Source organism: Crocodylus siamensis, chromosome 6, assembly GCF_052110815.1.
Source record: "Crocodylus siamensis isolate JL-2025a chromosome 6, ASM5211081v1, whole genome shotgun sequence".
In the NCBI taxonomy this organism is placed as follows: domain Eukaryota; kingdom Metazoa; phylum Chordata; order Crocodylia; family Crocodylidae; genus Crocodylus; species Crocodylus siamensis.
The window spans coordinates 7,396,670-7,412,429 of NC_143400.1; positions in this window are offsets into that span (position 1 = coordinate 7,396,670).

Below are 15,760 nucleotides of genomic sequence, written 5' to 3' on the forward strand. Positions count from 1 at the left end.
AGGGACACGGGGGATTGGCCGCTAATTGGCGCCTTTGCATCAAGTGTTTCTCACCCGAGCTCAACAGGAAGTGGGGGTCTGAGGGAGGAACCGTGGAGGGAAATTCTCAATCCCAACATCCAGCTAGAAGAAGGTCATGATCCATTCTCGGCTTTTAACAGGGCAGTGAAATTGCTGCCCCTTAACATTGAGAACAAACTCCTGGTGGCTTCAATAGGTTCAGAATTACTGGGTGCATCTACACATGCGCATTCACTATTCAGTAACCAAAATTACTGCACGGTACGGTCACACGTCTACACATGCAGGCCTATACATATGCTGACTTAAGTGTAAATTATCAAATTTATGACCAAGTAGTTACTGCACAGTAACGCATGTATAGACACCTTACTGCGCAGTAACACTGTGTGTAGACTGACTCGAGAATAACTTTAGTCTCCAATCAGTACACCCACAGCATTAATGTGCTTTAATGCCTGCATGGGTAGATGCTGACCTATTCCCAGTTACTGCGCGGTAATAAATTTGAGCCGGCATAAATGCATGTGTAGACACACCTACTGCGTGCCTAAGTCCCTGAGGTCTTTCTCAAACTGTAGCTGATCAAAAGCCTGGCACAGATAGAGCCTGAGGATTTTCAGGTGCCTTTTGGTCTCATTGGATATCTGGGATTGTTGCATCCAAAGCTCTTTACAAGGGAGGTGCATAGACGTTACAGTGGAAGAGTTTCCAAGTGTAACGCTGCAACTTATCCATCCATATGCCGGGGTACCTGGAAATCAGCAGAGCCAGGTCTTGGATGAATCAGGACAAAGAACGAGCCCATAGCTTTGCAAACCCCCCTAGCACTACCCTAGCATTAAGAGCGAATGTGCCAAGGTAGGAACGTTATGGCCCAGGTTGTCACCGTACTTAAGCATATGATTCCTTCTAGTTGTTTAACCACATTGAAAATCGGAGTCTAAGTGATTTATGTGCTAAGAAGCATTTTCTTTGGCAGAACACCCCTCTCATCTTCCAAGCCCGATGTTCCACCCCTGCCTTGTCTCCTTTCCAGGAAGTCACCTCTCTTCCAGCTCCTGCCAGCCCACCCCCAGAGTCAAGCCATCTCAGGGACTGAATTTACTGCCTTTGAGCTAGAAACCCACACCTCCATGGACATGGTCTGGGAGGCGGCAGCAGGCTCTCAACCTCTATTCCTGGTCTTGCCACTAGAGAGAGACAGAGAGCCATGCTGCATTAGCATGGCCCACCCAAGAGCTACTGCACAGGTTCTTCATCTCATGCTGTCACCAGCCTGTGGCCAAAAGCATCCGAGCGCTCCCTTCCCTATGCCAACCACCCTGTCCCAGGAGAAGCCTTGGCTTCTAAAGAACAGCCCTTGGAGGACCATTTACCCAGAAGATCAAGCTCAGCCATCTCCAGTTATGGGGGGGATCCAACACAACTCCAGATCCTCATGTAGTCAGAGCACCTCTATGATGATGACACGGAGTTGCGAGGCATAGCTTAGTGACGGCCACAAATTGTGCTGAGGCCTAAGCATGTCACAGGCATGCATTTTTGAAGAGCGTTGCTGGCTGCTGGCTGAAGACAGAGGCTGTAGAGCTGATGCAAGAACATCTGATGGATGTGTTTTCCACTGGTGATGTGAACAAGCCATTTTAAGGAAACGCATTGATGGGGTTTTCATGGGGGAAATGGCTCAATCAGCTGTTTCGAGAGTGAGCAGAGAGAGGTAGTCTGAAGTCAGGGAGAAGCAAAGTCAAGGTGCACCTTCTAGGCTAACTGAATCTGAAATGCATGAGCTTTTGTGAGCCACCGCTCCCATCATCAGCTGCTATGAGCCATAGCATCATAGCGTTCAGAAGCTACGGGCCTTGCAATGCCAGCCGACCCATTTTGATTCTTGATCTCTTCGAGGCAGGACAGTCAACACCCACACATGCCCTGCTTTTTTCAGGGTGACTCCTTGTTGAGTGAGTCATAGGCGTTGTGGATCATGAAAGCTTATGCACCTCTGATTCAGTTGCTCTATAAGGTTCACCTTTACCTTGCCTTTGGTTTCAAAAACATGAACACGGTTCATTTCCATGAGAAACAAGGTGTCCATTCAGACTTTGTTGTTTCAATGACTTCTGTTAAAGACTCATAAAATCATAGAGAAGGGCTGGAGATGACCTCTGGAAGTCTTCTCATCCAAACCTCTGCCCGAGGAAGGATCATCTCTGTCCAAAAGCCCTCTACAAATCCTTGTCTATCCTACTCATAAAACCACACAATCAACCCTGATACACAGTGGCAAGGCCATAACACTCTGACATGTCATAGGTAAGGCAGGGGGACGTTTCCCCCCTTACACATAAAGGCAACAGGGGTTAGGGTTAGGGTTTCTTAGGGTTTTTTACCACCTGGCCAGGGGTAAAATTCCTTCCTGACCCCAAACATGGCAATTTGTCTGCCCCTGAGAGGAGTTACATGACGTTGCATTAGCCAGACCAAAGGTTTTCATGGTCCTAAATCAAAATTGTTTGTGCTTTTCATTCCAGGAATATCGCAAAATTAAATGTTCCCAATAGGAGTTGAAATGGCAGCAGCTCCTTCAGAATAGAAACCCCATTTTCTCAGCAGGTGTAACAGGGTGATTCAGTCTCCAGCTGTGGTTCAAGAGATAGTTTTCTTCCTGGTTCTGTCTTAATGTGGCCTGCTTTTATGACTTACAACTGGTGATAGTTTTTCTTAAAGCCCTTGCTCCTGCAGCTGAGTTGTTACTAGAGAATCATGGGTTTTTGCCTCTGTGGTTGCAAAAGAAAAGCTGCAAAAATATAAGCCCAGCATAGCCTGGAGGTGTAGAAACCAAAAGGCAAATGCATAGATCCACCCAGTGTACAATATAAAAGAAAATCTCATGGGTTTTCAGCCAGGCTCATGGGTTTGGGGCCTGATTCCTGGTTTTTCAGCATGTGACACCAGTGATAGAGCTAGTGTGCGATGCTGAAGGCAAGACATGTCGTAGAGACGTCTCCATGGGGCCGTTGTCCAAGATGAAGATGACGGAGCCCCACGGGGTGGTTGCAATGGTTGGGTCAGGCATGCGAACATCAGTTCATGTTAAGGGAAACTGGACATACCGGGGCTGTCACAATCACGGTGACTGCTCAAATATTAGCCTCAAGCCAAGTCAACAAGTGTCCGGGACAGTGAGTCGAGGTGTGTCAGCTGGTTACGTTTGCAAGGGATCAGAGCCAGTCCCCCTCCTTCGGTGATTTATATCTGCAACCTGCACAGGGTTCATTTTAAGCTGGAAACACTCCTAACAACTTTGTGAGCAGGGGCTGACGGGCCAAAGTCTTCACGGATTTTGCTGGCTACGTGCTGTAGCTCAGCTCGGGTCTATCATCTGCAATTCTCTGGGGATTGCTAGGGGCCAGTTTGGCCTCATTGTAACTTAGAGCAGCCCCAGGGGCTACCCTAACCTACACTTAGGTTACAAGGGATTATCCGTCTTGGTGGAGACTGGAATGCCATGTGCGCTGCAGCTCCGACCCCCTCCCCCCGCGGCCCTGGGCCTGTCGAGGGAGACTGCAGCTGCTGGCTGGTCTACAGAGGTGGCATAAAGGGACTGGAAGGCGGGTGGGAAGCAGGGCCTGAGAACTACTCGCTGGAGCTGTTCACAAAGAGTTTCGAATAACAAATAAATTGGAGTGTCGCCGGATCTGCTGGAACTGGGGGTGGATTTCACCCCATAAGTGCTCCACTGTGAGTCGTTGGCCCCTTCTAGCAATCAAGCAGGGAGATGAATGCTCAGTACAGGGCCTCCAGCCTTCTCTTCCTTCTCCTCCTCCCTACCCCCGCGCTCGGATCTGGAGTCAAGCTTTTGCACCTCTTTCAGGCCCATCGCTGGCTGGATCCTGGCTGCGCATCGCGGATCATCATTAAAAATAACGACCTCATGATCTGGCCCTTGGATCAACGAACCAGATCTGTGAATCTCCTTCACACACCGGCAACATCATAGCCTCTGTAGAGGCTCTGCCAAAATAGGGAGAAGGGTCTGGGGTATAAATGAGATGCAAACCTTGGTAACGCCATTGGCTTGACAACAGATACAAGGTCATAGTCCTTCCAATGAGTTTCTCCCGTGTTTAGGCCAGTCTGAGATCAGAATCAGACCCATTGCTCCTGACTCATACCACCGAGGCATCCCAGGATCAGGTCCACTGGCTGGCATCTCATTCCTCCGGATTGACATTGGCATAAAGGAGAGGACAGCACTGCCTGCATTTTTCCCGAGCTCTATCTAACAGAGGAAAAAATCGCAACAGAATTTTTGGCAAGGCATTTATTTATCCCTCTCTATATTTTATGTCTCTGTTAATTAGATAATTAATCTTTATTGGTTCCTTTTATTTTTTATTGCTTGCCTCCCACCCCATCCCGCATTCACGCCTATCCTTCTTTGCAGGGCCTGTTTCCCAGCTGTTAGGCAATATTTTTCTAATAGAGTGTTTAAAAAGGAAATGTGGATACAAAGGGGGGGGAAACCTCCTTGAAAAATAATTTCAATTCTGTTACCAGCTAAAATAAAGCTGCAGCCGGGTAATAAAAAAAAGAAAATAGCACAATACAAGCGACAATAAAAATGTCATCTTTTACAATAAAAAACATCTCTTTTTTTTTCCCCTGACTTAGCTGGTTTGCATGAGATGTTTTCATTCCTGGATCTTGGCATGTCAAAAGGAGAAAGGACAAATTTCGACTCAGAAGACAAGAGAAGAAGAAAGAAAAGGAAAAGGTTTAAAAGACCAAAGGGAAAGGTATGCCCGAGAAGGAAAGAAGGAAAGAGGGAAAGAAAGGAAAAATTACCGAGAAAGCAGGAATTTAAAGTAGTAACAAAACCAGGGGGAGAAAGGAAAGGAAAGAATTAAAAAGCAAAGAAAAAGGAAGGTGGCACACCAGAGATGGAAGGCAGGAAAGAGAGAAAGAAAGAAAAACTGCAAAGAAAGAAAGGATTGAAAGTTGTAATGAAAGAGTGGAAGAAAAGGAAGGGAAGAACTGAAAAGGGCAAAGAAGGAGTGAATAGGTACATCAGAGCGGGGGCTCCTTCTCTGAGAGGAGGACGTGGAGGAGACACTCTTCTTTGGACAGCCCCTGGCTGGGTTGCTCTGTACCGAACCTCAGTGCCCTCTTCGGCGCACTGGGTTTGGATTCACGTGAGACGACGTCCGTCTGCTCTGCACCATCCCGAGAGGCCAAGGGGAGTGCGATCTACCCCAACATCTTCCTGCTGGGTTGGGATAAGATGGTGACCCTGAAAAGCTGCAGGACCCGGCTCATGAGAGCCGGCTAGGACGATGGCCTCCACCTCTTCCAGTTCCTGGTCCAGGAACGAGTCTCCTTCGAGTTTGCACACTGCCCCTTTGGCCCAGTTTGTGCTGGGCCATTGCGGAGGGGTGGTGGAAGATGGCCAACTAGTTTTTCCAGCTATTTGAGCTGGTCTAATCAAAGATATCAGATTTACCCAAAGAACCTTGTCTGCCTATGTGCTTAGATCAACACGACTACAACCAACACCCTGAGCGCATGGAAGGCATTGGAGAGGGTGCTTTGAGCTCGAGCTGGAGCAGTCGTGTGACAACAGCCGTGTCCCTCCCATGGAGGGACCTCTGCCCATTGGCACTGCCCACCTTGGCTTCTAGCGTTATATTAAAGGTCTCAAAGTACCAATAAATCAAGGAGAGAGAAGGAAGGAAAGAAAGAGAGAAAGAAAGAGCAAGCGCCAAGAATCCGAGACCCCCTCAGAGGAAGAAAAGCCGCTGCTCTTTCGCTCCGGATGAAGTCATTACAATTCCCAATGGCCGAGCTGCTGCTAATTAGTAACCCCTGTTTATCATGTGGTATTGGGGAAGTGCATTTGAATACATTAGTGATATTTGTGTGGTTAATCCCAGGCGTGCCTGGCTGCTGTTTGCTCGCCGGTGGGGGGGATTAGGACCTGTTTGAATTGAAAAGCCATGGAGGCACCGGCTGCACCTGCCGTCCCACGGCCTAGCAGGGAATGGAAGGAGCGCTGAGCTAGCAGGACCCTGTGATAGAAATGTGTCTCCAATCTGTCTCTTTCTATTGATCTTCTTCTTGCAATCCGCTGAAGCCAGGGCCTTTCGCTAGCCCCCCTTCCTCCTCCCCGTCAGCACGCTCAGCCAGAATGAGAATGCATTCAGCCTTGTTCAGGAGCTCCAGGGGTCGGATCCCAGCTCCTGCCTGCCAGGGTAGACTGGGAATCATTCACCCAGGACCAGGCAGGGGATGTGTTGTCCAAGGGGCACAGCAATGGCAGCTAGCATGACTGGGTCTAGGGTACCATGGTGTCCAGTCTTCCTCCAGTTTGGTTTGGGTGAAGGGAGTGATGGTGTTATAGTGTGGGTGCGCTATAGGCAGAGTGGTCCAAGGGGTAGTTCACCACCCTGGGGTCAGGACCTAGGGTGATCCCAGTTTTGTCCCTTGCTTCTCACTATTTGGGAGGAGACTCTGTTCCCTTATGCATGCTGGTAAAAGCCGTGGGGAAACCAGCTGCTGTGGGGCCACGTAGATACTCTGGAGGACTCCGGTGTGGAGAGAACTGCCCCATGTGAGTAGGGAGCAGGCCTACCAGCTCTGTGCACGTGCTATATTAAATACGCAGGCGTGACCACCCAGTCCTTGGCCCTGGGCATCAGGGTCCCTATTGCAGGGGGAGTTGTCACCCCCTCTTATGGTCAGCGGGTGTGACCACAGGCTGTTTATCCACTGATTTCCAGCCTCACAAAGAAAAGATGACAACTCCCGCCTGCAGCAGTGAACCTCTGGCTGCTGCTCCTGCGCTGTGCAGTGCCACCACCCAGGGCACCATGTGCTGGTGCCACGTCTGCCCTCCTTGCTGCTAGAGCCACAATAGGCTGCAGGGACAGGAATCTCCATTCCCTGAGCTCCAGTCCAGCACCCCCCATCATAAGCACATAAGAAATGGCATTTACTGGATCAGACCCTAGGTCCATCTTGCCCAGTCTCCTGTGTCACACGGGGGCAGAGAGCAGAGGCTGGAAGGGAGAGTGACTGGGTCTGACCAGGACTTCTCTCCTGTTCCTCTCCGACTCACAGCCTCCAGCACTGAAGGTCCAGGACGTTCTGATGCAGAGGCCGTGCCCCTCGGTCCCACGCTCAATAGTGACCGATGCCCCTTTCCTCCAAGAACACGTCCAGTCCCTTTGTGAATATGGCCAAACTCTCAGTTTCCACCACATCCGGTGGCCCCAAGCCCCACGCTTTAATGATATGCTGGGTAAAGAAGAACTACCTTTTGCTGGTTTTAAGCTCCTAGTTTCATGCTGTGACCCCTAGTTCTTAGATTGTCTGAGAGAGTAAATAATAAACTCCTATTGACTTCCTCTTCACCATTTAGTATCTTGAAACCCCTTTGCATGTCCCTCCCCCTCAAGCATCTCCTTTTCAAACTGAACCAGCCTGGGCTTTTTAGTCTCTTCTCATCTGGAAGCCCCTGCACCACTAATCACCCTTGTTGCCCTTCTCTAGTTTTTCTCCATCCTTGTTGAGGTGGGAAGACCAGAAATGAGCAGAGGATTCAAGGTGTCCCCTCACCTGCCCATCATTATGCTACTGATCAAATATTTGTTGGAAAAGGGACTAGAATTCGTGTTTCTCTTCTCTCTCATCCGGGCCAGAACCAGCAGGTTGGAGAGGCATTTCCTCTTTCTTTCCCTCTCCCTATCTGGCCCAATAAGCTGTGCAAAGTAAGAACGCTTTAATTCAGGGGCGGGCAATTACTTCGAAGGGCAGAGGGCCACTTACTGAGTTTTGGCAAGCCATCGAGGGCTGCATGGCAGGCACCCAGGGGCAGATAAATATTAATTTTCTAAATTTTTCAGGGGCCTCGCGGGCCAGATAGAATGGCTTGGTGGGCCGCATCCAGCCCGCGGACCTCATTTTGCCCACCCCTGCTTTAATGGAAGGGAAGGTGTGATCTCCTCACCCACCCGCTCTACTGATTGAGAGCAAGGAGCCACGTGTTCATATCCCTTCAAGTAGAGAGATTTGAATCCATGGGTGCTGCACCCTAGGTGAATGCAGAAGCTGGAAGGGAGGGAAGTCATGGCTTACCTTCCTGCTGTGTTTTAGGAGGGGCCGAACAGGGTATCTGGACCCTGAGAACTGCTGCCGGATCCAGCCCCACAGGCTGGGGAGCTCCTAGTCTGCAGAGCCCCATGGGACAACATGCAGCTGCTTGGCACTGTCACGGTGGAGGCAGTCCTGGGTATTCCCAGGAACAGATATTTTGGCATGCAAGGGACTCTACCGGCAGTAATGGGGACCCCACAGGGACTCGTGGGACCTCCAGGCCCAGGCAGCAGCTGATAGAGGGGTTCTGGGGACCTTTGTTTTGGGGGTAGGCATCTAAAGCAGCTGTGGCTTGCTCAAGGCCTGTGGAGGGGCTTGATCTTGAACCTGGGCCCAAAAAGTCATAGCCCAGTGACGTCCCACCAGACCTGCTATGTGCTTCCACAGCCCTGGGCTCCATCGGCCTCAGTCTCTGGTCGTCAGGAGCGGGTTTGGAGCCTCACCACCCTTAGACAGCAAATGCCCACCCTGTTCACTGGTGGAAAGCCGGCTCGCAGTGGGGTGGGTGACTTGGCCAAGCTTGAAACTGGACCTTCAGTGCTGGAAGTTGCCTCACATCCCTTGCCCTCTGGAGCCCCCCAGCCTATTGAAATCATATATACCCACCCTTTTGATGCCCCCCTAAAACCCAGCTCAGCTTGACCCCCTCACTCCAGAAGACATGAATGGGGCCTCCCATGAAATAGGGTGCTGGTCAGCCTAACAAAGGGGTGGAAAAGGGGTTGGTTGAGAAAGGAGGGGTATTTGTTCTAGCTTCCTGAATACGGAGGAAACCCCCTTGACTACAGTGGAGACAATCCAGATTTACCTGGATCGTCTTAACCATGAAGACCGTGCACTTATCCACAGCGGGGGACTGGAACGTGCTGCTTATTCCTTGTGAAAAACAGACAGGCCACATAAAACACACCTGAAGAGATGCCCTGCTCAGACATTAGTGCCATAAAATTTCCTTGTAAAAGGTATGGGGTCCAGTTCATCCCTGGCATAACACCATGGGAGTTAGTGAAGCCTTGTAGGCACACGTGATATGTACTTTCACTCATGCACACACACACACGACACCAGAGATGTTATATTGTGGCAGCTGTGACAGGCTGGACTGGTCGTGGTGGTGGATGCTGGTACCTTGCTCACCCGCTGCTTATTCAGCTGCTTCAGTGCATACACCTGTGCTTGCTCTGAGAAAAGCAGAGAGGCACGCATCCAGAAATCCTCCTAACTTCACCCCACTCCTCTCCTGAAAGTTTATATTGCCCTGGCACACACGTGTGCAGCCAGAACACACACTCACATGCACAAGCAGGCTACACATTATGTTTATTCTTAATTCCCCTGCTGAGAAAGGGCCTTACAGGCCAATGAGCGGGATAGAAAGAAACGGGGGGTGGAAAAAAGAGAGAGAGCGAGAACACTCTTTAGCTTAGTCTAGTTATACATCTCCTCAGCTGCCTGGACAAGTACAATCAGATGGGTTTTTCCCTCTTCCCATAAATATACCAATTGAATTCCGAGTGAAAAACGTCGATCAATTTTTAGGAGAAAAATATGACTGTGCAGTAAAGGGCCACTGGCGTGTGAAAAACAGAGGGAAAAGGGTGCTTTACTTTCAGATCACCTGAGAAACTTCCTTTCATTAACAATTCTCTTTCAGTAGTATGGTTGCATAGCAATATCCATATGTAAGCAGATACACAGACATACAGTAGACATAAATACTCTATCTATTTATCTATCTATCTATCTATCTATCCCCTTATTCCCCTTATCTGGCTATCTCACACACCCAGCCAACGACTCACCTATCCATGGCCATCTGGGCATCCCCACTATCTATACGGTATGGGCATATAAGTTTGCCCTTTCAATTCCATGCAATTACACTAAGACACTAAGGATGAATTTGACTCTCTATGTATTATAACGACAGATGTCACGACAAGAGAGAGAGAGAGAAAGAAAAAAGGCTTTTCTTTCAATTGTGTTGGAGTAGGTGCCGTAATAGCTGCTGCTGCATTGGAGTTATTACCTATTATGCATGCACGTATTCAAATGTAGGCATATATGGAAATGTTCCATCCCGGCTGTTTTGCCAAGGTGTCTGCACCTGTTTTTTTTGTGTAAAGGAAAATAATCAGATGCAGGTGTTTACATTTGTGCATGGTCCAGAGGAGAGAGGAAAAAAGAGAAAGCCTGGGTTGATTTATAGGAGGGATTCTTGTTCATAAATCTCTGGGTGATGTATATTTTTAAATGAGTGCTAGAGTGGTGTTTCATGTTAACATTCCCCTTTTATTTCTTCCCCCCTTTTCTTCTTCATGCAACACAATACAAGCAGAATTACGGCGCGAAATGTTCTCGGGAGAGGGTGGGCCTGTCAAGATGGTGGAATATCCAGCATAAGTCTTAATGGGGCTTGTTCGCTCCACCAGCGCTAGGCCAGTGTGCCCCAGCCGGGGGGCAGTGGTCCCGTTGTCCATTCTGGATTTACACCGCTGATTTCCAGGGAGCCGCCCTGATGTACAGCAGCTGGGATCTGTCCCCGCTGCCTGCGACGAGAGAATCCAGCCCCCAAATTGAGATTTATGACGAGGAGGGAAATTTGCAGACTCCCCCCCCCTCCCCCCCGCCATCCCCAGCCTGGTGTGTGTTTCAGATCTGGTGAAAAGGGAACATTTATTGATACCGGGGAGGGGGTTAGGGCAGGCTGGCGGGAGGTCACCAGGCGTTTTACGAGCCTGCAAAGAACGACCGAGGGTTGCTTTAATTTTTAAAGGCAAATTTGATGCCAGTTGATCCCAGTGCAAATCCCCATTCACCCAGGGCTACTCTGCACTGTGCACATGAGAACTGAGCCCTACCGCACACATAATACAACCTGCCCTCTGAGATGTCATTTATTCCTCCTTTTTCTCTCAATTTCTTACTTGTGCATTGCCACCACCCCTTCTTCCCTCCTGATTTTACACCATCTTGTAGCCCTCAGAGTTGCAAGGGATTGGAGCAACATTTTGGTCCATGGTCCATATCCCAGGCTGCTGTGCTGTCAAAAAGCGGGTGAATGGGCCTGAGACTAGAGCTGGGTTAGACATTTTTCAGTGAGACAGGATTTTCCGGCCCAAAGAAATCCAGATTCCCTGAAACCAATATTGTTTCACAAGAAATGGCCAGTGTCGATGATTTTTTTCCTCCCTTACATTCAGTATTTGGGAAAAAGAAGTTTCAATGGCCCTGAAATTTTCATTTTCGTATTGGTCCAATGACAAAGGTGCAAACTGGCTTTTCCCAGGTCTGAAGGTCTGTTCATTCAGAAACTCAGGGTAGAACAAATACACCTACAAAATGGCCAAGATCATTTTTTATTTCATTTTTTGAAACTTTTCGGATCAAACCTTTTAACTGACTCAAGGCTTGTCTTGGGTGGGGATGAGTTTGATAAAAATGCTTGTGATTTCAAATTTTCATCCTGGTTTCAGAGCGGAAAAACATTGGTGCTGTTTTCCCATAGGATGGGGATTTTTTCCCCCCTCTGTTTGGGGCTACCTGAAACCAAGCATGCCGTGAAACAGAATTCAGATTCCCTCTCCATAGGATTTCTCTGACTTGGGAACAGAGCAAGGCAGGGACAAAAGGAACCCAAATCTTCCCAGATATGGTTAAAAATCCAGTTTAGGAAGAAGTGAGTGGTGCCAGAGAAGAGATCTGAGCTGGCATGTGCGCAGTGGGACACAGTGCTTTATTCTCAGCCCTGCCTGAAGCAGAGGGCTGAACCTCTATCAGCACTGCCGGCGTTGATCCCTGCACATCAGCGGAGACAAACCCAGTGCCGATCATACCTAGGCGTATGGATCAATCTATTTATGGCCCCACATCTTGCTGTTCCCGTTCCTGTCTACGGCGATTTCACAGCCGGTGCTGTGGCTTAGTAAATCCGTGAATGGCGACTAGCGCTAGGGACTAGGGACAATTAATGGGGGGGGCTGCGACTTTATTTCTCTAATGCTGGATATAATGAGTGTGGGTAAGGGTGGGAGACAGAGAGAAAGGGAGAGAGGGAGAGTGACAAAGAGAGAGAGAAAGAGATGGGAGTGAGAATGATGAATAGAAAGGAAGAATGAGACAGATGGAATGAGAGAGACAAAGAGGAGGAAAGAATCGGAGAAACAAAGGGATGGAGAGAGAGGAGGACAAAGGGGAAAAAAAAGAAAAATGAGAGGGAAGGACAGAGAGGGAAAGAGAACAGAGAAAGAGAGCCGCAGAGGAGAGGATGGAGGGAAGAGAGCCGTGGTGCTTTGGGGGAAAGCTTTGTCCTTAAACATCCTGCTGCAAGATTGAACCCGGCAAATCTTCCTTTCTCTCCTTCCTTCCATCTTCCATACCACCCCCCCCATCTGAATAATTAAGTCATCTGGATTCCTATGATTTACCATTTCCAATGATAAATAGTCGTTACAGGAGTTAGCCAGTTGGCAGATCTTTAGCTCCAAGTTATAATTTGTCAAACTGCCAGCAGATTCATGTTTTATGCTAATGAAGGCAGACTTATTGACTCAGGGTTAGTCAATGACCAGGTCAGCCCTGTCCTCAGGCAAGGCAGAGGTCAAAAGGGCAGAGGTGAAAGGAAGAGTAGGCCTGTATGGATTTTCTGGACGGCAGCTGGAATTTTAGAATAAAGCTCGTCCCTGACGCAGAAGGACGAACCGTTGCAGCCGGCTCAGGTGCAACGGCCTCGATTCGGGGAGGGGGACGGGGACGAGGCAGAGACAAAAGAATGAAGACTCAGTCGCGCCTTTCACAAAAGGGCCTGCGTGTTTGACTTTGCCCGCGTTTTCCTTGCAGATCTTATGATTTTTGGAACGCCTTTTCTTCCTCAAGCATCAGCCCCCGGAGTCCTGTGATTAGCAGGAATTTCCCCCCCCGCTTTTTTTTAATGTCGATCACAGTCAGGTTTTCGCTCAGTGGAAGGCCTGGAAATGTGACTGTTGAAGGCAGATCTACACCCCCCCCCCAAAAAAAAATCTTCAAAATTGCATGATTTTAAACCAAATGCAATGATTTTTTTCAATGCATGGGATTCAGGGGGTCTGGGCGGTGAGCTAAGCCGCCCACAGCAGCTCAGGTGTTAGCAGTGAGCGCCCCTGATCGTCCGCGGTGAACGCCAGGCCACCGGTTCCTGGTTCCATCACGCACGGCTGGGCTCCAGGGAGGAAACTGAAGCACGAGATGGGATGAGAAGCACTAATTGCACTCTTCAGTCCCCCAAACTCAATGCAGCAAGACTAGCAGCATGAGAGGAATCTCTGCACGATCTCCCAGCATCAGCCTCTTTGCTTTCTGCAGGGATCGGAACAGATTACATGTGCCTTCAGATGTTTCCAATTTCATCCACTTTAAAGCAAAATACAGATTTTTTTTTTTTTTGTAGAGGCCTCTCCTCTCCCCACGGATGCCACCAGTTGGCTCCTGTGAAAGCCATCTGCTAAAGGACGCTCCATTGTCACGGCCGGGGCACAATTTGCAATGCGGGATTGCAAGCTCTTTGGAGCAGGGATCACTATTAGGGATCGCTATTTGCTGTGTTTGTACCGCACCTGGCACAATGGAGTCCCCAGCCTGTCTCTGTCATCCTGTGCCGGTTAATGAATTAACGACACAACAACAGACTCAAAGGGAGACAAACTTTTAATGTTATTGTTCCACATATCCATTTTTCCTCCCTTAGCTCCCCCCTCCCTCCCCTAATCCTCACTTACATTTTTAAAGGCGACATAAATAAATAAATAAATAAATAAAGACATAAACCCGTATTTTCCTTCTGATAGTCCTAGCAAAGAAGAGGTAGAAATTTTGCAGTAGCTTCCTTCATTATCACGTGCCTTTTAAATATTCTCCAGCGTCCAAAGAAGCCTCATGCTCCATGCATTTGGCTGTATTCCTTGGGTTTAAAGCACCATGTGCCAGTGGTAACTAAACTTTGCAATTCTTAAACGTTCTACGCTATCGACTTCCCCCCCCCCACATTAATGCTAGATAATTTGTGATTCCACCAAATGCCTCAGTTAGCTTTATCTTTCCATGTGGAGTAATTAAAAAAAAAAAGGAGAATTTTTAAACTGGCACGAAGATAAAAATAACAGCACAAAGCAGCAGAAGTAAAAAAAAATTATAATAGCTTAAACATTCAAATGACAGTAGAAATGCTAATTCCACACGACTAGAATTTTGTAACGCAAAGATGAATAAAAAGAACATTTTTGGTAACTACACGTATTTGGTATCCTAGTTACAGTTTTACATTTTTTTCCCCAGCAAAATTGAGCACACTGTAGATTTAAAGCTTGGATTAAAACAGCAACAATTTCTAGAGATGTTCTGTTTCAAAACCCACCCATGCATGGCTTTTATTAACTGTTTTATCGCTGAATTGCAGTAGAAAACTAAGGTAAAGCCTGTCAGCGTAACCTTTGGTATTCTGTTAAATTTGGTGGCTTCAATGCATATTTTCAAACCACATACACGGCTAAAACACCTAATTACTTACAATGGCTAAGCCTCTTGTAATATGTGATCCTAGTGGAATCCAACTAATATCCTCCATCTACAAAAGGTCTTTGGTATTTATTAAATATATATCTAATAACAGGCCCATGGTAATGAAAATGAACGTGCAGATTATTTTCCCAGTGCAAGGGAACGTATATAAACTTTTTACAAGCATCAGTGGTCAGCCCTCCTGATAACAGTATAACAATAATGATAAAATGTGGGTACCCTTTTACACCTTCATTAAAGTTTTAAAAGGCTGGCTTCTAATCTCACTGTACTGGCGTTGTCCTTTGAAACGTCTCTAACCCTGCCCCTGGTTTTCTTTTTTCTTTTGTTTTGGTTTGCTTGCTGCTTTCTCTCCACACCTCCCTGCTGTAAATTTAAATCCACTCTTAATATGAAGTGCGTATTTCTTTCCAGCTGTAGCGAATTTAAACGTTAATGAAGAATCTCGGCAATGGGAAAATAAATAATACACTTCTAAGCTTTTCCTGACTGAAGTGCTTATTTATAGCATAATTATCACGTCCGTCGCATCACTCAGACGGCTTTTGAACCTTCCTTCCATCTTCTGTTCATTTATGGCAAATCTGCTTTTAGTGCAAAAAAACATCGCTCAGGAATGAAGGAAACATCATATTTCCTGACCAAATAACCATGTCAACACAAGGATTATATTGCATGCAGCTTGCTCCATATGCATTCATTAGAGACCGCTACGATTCTTTTCACTGATTCAAGGGGCTTGGGATCTGTTTGGTTAATATAATGCCAGAGAGGGGGACCGTCCCACCGTGGGGGTGCCATGTGCATGGCTCGGTGGCAGGCTAGAGATGGCACTGACACATCAGGGACAATCTGATCACCCTTGCAGTTCCCTATTGCTATCTTAGGGGAGAAATGCTGAGTTCAGTGACAACCCCCGCCCCAAACCTGGGTCTAAAAAGAACATTAGTGGCTTTAGAAGTATACCATGTTTCACCTCAACAGCATGTAATACACGATGCTGCATCTTTCCTAGAAATACTTCTAGGAGACG